The sequence below is a fragment of the Topomyia yanbarensis genome, chromosome 2 (genome assembly GCF_030247195.1).
Source record: "Topomyia yanbarensis strain Yona2022 chromosome 2, ASM3024719v1, whole genome shotgun sequence".
Lineage (NCBI taxonomy): Eukaryota > Metazoa > Arthropoda > Insecta > Diptera > Culicidae > Topomyia > Topomyia yanbarensis.
The window spans coordinates 438,966,199-438,969,631 of NC_080671.1; the positions used below are offsets into that span (position 1 = coordinate 438,966,199).

The 3,433-nt window shown below is 38.1% G+C and overlaps 1 long non-coding RNA gene across 2 annotated transcripts; it reads right to left on the reverse strand.

Annotated features, from left to right (window-relative positions):
- Window positions 1–545: 545 nt before the first annotated feature.
- Window positions 546–1,816, reverse strand: LOC131685584 (uncharacterized). 2 transcript variants are annotated; one of them, XR_009304844.1, is made up of 3 exons: window positions 1,127–1,816; window positions 833–1,062; window positions 546–767 (listed from the first exon to the last, which is right to left on the reverse strand). It is a non-coding gene; the product is annotated as an uncharacterized LOC131685584 (long non-coding RNA). The 2 variants fall into 2 exon arrangements; XR_009304843.1 differs by having other exon boundaries at window positions 833–1,816.
- Window positions 1,817–3,433: the final 1,617 nt, after the last annotated feature.

Here is a 3,433-nt window from a genome sequence, read left to right on the forward strand (position 1 = left end):
ATGAATGCCCTGGTATATATTATCGGTGCCGCTGTCTCAAAATTGCGCCACGAGAAATGTCGAAAAAATCTTACTATTGATAAAAATGACCTAGTCATTAACAACGAAGACTATATGTTTTGTAAAACGAAAGCTCAATTTTCAACGAGAAATGTGAATATTCCAAATAATACTTTGTACAACATAGGGTTGATATGTTTTTTGAGTTTTAAAACGAAATTTCGTAAATTTCTGTTTGAAAATCGAAAAGGAGTAAAAAATCGACTAAAATCATATCTAATACACGAAAAATTCGATTTGATTGACTGTAAAACATGTTTCAATAGACTTATAGATATAATTTTCAACACTTTAATCCAAGCATTTCTTCGTGAGGTACGTCTACAGAATAAAATAGCAGCAAATGCTTATAAGCATAGAAAACGCAACAGAAAGGCAATCCGAATGAATTTACCGTTGTCTTAATAGATGTTACATAAAACGTTCAGAAACACTGTGTACAATGTTATCGTTCTTTTACAAAAAAATAGAATGTTGCAATGAAATCTGTTCTTAATATGTATCCATGTATTAAAATATATTCTTTAGTTTTACACTTATTTATGTATGTATAATTGAAACTTTAATTACATCCAAATTCTCATATTTGCATTATTTGTACAAATCCCACATAACAGGAAATGTTATGCGTTATGTACCTACACGCATTCAACCTATATTTGTAATCATCGTCAAGGAAAGTATTGTGTTTCACTATCTATGAATATCTGTAAGAGAGAATAACTGATAAGTTGTGGGTGGCAAAGTGTATGTATATTTATATAACTTGTACTTGCTTGTTCTGTTTCAGTTACAGTAAACAGCTATCTGCATGGGGCATTCATTGATTGATACCGGCGAGCCATATTGTCCAGATTGGGACTGATTCCTTTCAGTAACTAGCGCATACAGAAATCTATCGACTTTTTGCTTGCGAGCGAACTATTCAGATGAATTAGCAATTAGATCACTGGTTAGGTTAAACTCCCTCGGCTTGCCGCGCGTGGGCAAGAAATACCTGACCTGTATAATCGATATATTTTCGTTTGGTTGGTCAGGTTGCTCCACGAATTGTGAATGATTCTACCTAGCTCCTGTGATCGGTATGTGGCTTCTTCCTTCACAGTCCGGTAATCTGCGCTTGCAGTTGTTCACTTGCGATTCACACCCACTAGATTCTCATACAGTTAGCAAGTAATCTTTGTCCGTCGATTGATTCACACAATTGATGCTTTACTGAAATCGTGAAAAAGGTGGGCTTCGACCGTATTGCGTAGTATTGTACTGCAGTTCAAAATAAGGGTTTTCCCGTTCTTAGCCCCTCTAAGTAATAAATGTCTCATGGAACATCCAACGAAGATATCCGATCGTAGAATTGGTCGATCCTCAGTTTCGTCTAGTCTCGTCCCATGTAAGCAGTAATCGGACCACTCCAAATTGTCACACAGAAAATTAATGCAGATTATAAACGATTTTAAACTTTCGGCTACCTCTAAAACAAACAAAATAAACAACTGCGGCACAGCGACTAATCATTTGTTTTGATAACTTCAGGGTGGCCAGACCTACCGATTTATCGGCAGTTAGTCCTACCATTTTTTTACGTAGGTACCGATTTACAAGTGACAAGTGACCAGAATACAATACAAATAATTTTCTTAACTTGTTCGATGCGTCGTTCGCCGTTTGCGTGGTTCACTGTTTTGCATAACTATGTTTACTTTATCTATTTGAAACAAAAATACAACCTCCCAAACGACCTGTCGACAAACTTTAAATAAGTCTACCGATAATATGTATTCAATCTGGCTACCCTGAGTTGATCAGATAGACAATTCAAAATGGTCGATATACTTCAAATGCTTCGGCCTCTACTTGGGATACACTGGTATGGTGGCGCTAGTGTTCCAACGGTTTTTCATTCAAATGTTTACACAAGTTTTTTATACTTATTTGTATGAGCATGGTGTCTGTTCTCTGTGACTCAATCTAGTCGGAGTGCTAATAGCTCGCAACCAACCCTTCGTGTCTTTCACTACGTTATCAACACTATTATAGGTATCATGATCTTTTTAGTGAGTTGTCAACTCAAACAATTTTATCATAGCAACCACAGCCAATTAAAAAGAAAATAATTTGCTAGTCGCAGCAAAGATTATGCCTCACGCCTACTAAGCCGAAACTGTCCTTTGGCGGAATAGGAGCCAATATGTCGATAGACCGTCGGAATTGGATTCTCATCTTGTATTTGTGCGGTAAAATATTGTCTTTGATTAAGAGTACCCCTGTTACAGGATGGACATTCATCAACGTCGGACGTCAATTATTCCTGGGACCAACGTCCCTAGAAGGATTCAGGAATGTGCAAATGTATTGTTAGGAAAGTAGTCCAGAACAGAGTAGTGTGTGTTACAGCTCGAGTGTATAGTAAGATAAAAGGCTATGTACTACTAGAACATTTAGTTCTCACACATCGCGTATGTAAGTGCAAATAAAAATTCCAAGATAATAGCTGTTGGATATTTGGAAACATCCTTTGTTAACGGGCTGCATGACGAACGACTCCTCGAAAATGTATTAGTCAATTACTACAAATGTTCCACCCCAAATTTCTACCTTTTTTAAAATTTTGTTGCATTAATTTCCCGTTCCCTCCGCTAAAACCTGCTTTTCGTGGGTAATGAAGCCCCCATGATACTGTTGGTTAATAGGAAGGCATCTTTGAAGACCGCTCAGGTTTGATGCTGTTACCGAGCGTTTTATGCAGAAGTATCTTGTCGACGTACCTACTTGGTAAGTAGAGATTGATGGTGTAGTCTCCGAAACGGGCCTGATTGCGAAGGTCTGCTGAAGTATCATTCAAGAACCGTTTGCTTTAGTCAGTGATAATTCTGAATTGCAAACAATTGCGATCAGCGAAAGTCAAGGAGTATAAGAAAATGTCTAATTTTCCATCAGTCTCATTTCGGGTTGTTCTGGCAGCTCTGTGTCACTTGCCAAATTGATATTCGATCGCCAGGACCCTGAACCCTGAACACCAATTGACGTGAAGTTTGCCGATGTGACAGATGTCAATGTAGCGGAAACCCGAGTCGAGAGGTGCTAAAACGTCAAAGCAACAGGAAACCAATCGTGGATTTGTTCGGATATGGAGAGGACTGTTCGTGCTAAAAGGAAACTAAATGTAAGAATTAATATTGAATTATATGTAACATTATTATTGAAATTGCACCATTTTCCAGTTTTGAGCTGTTGCTAAAATCGGCACTGCTGCAAGAACCTTTTCTAGTCCGAACACCCGAATACGGGTGTTTCGCACGATCTGCTTTTCGAAACATGGTTCTTTTGAAATTGGGTTCGTCTACCTGTTCGCCTTTTTGTGCCGCGGGGCTTG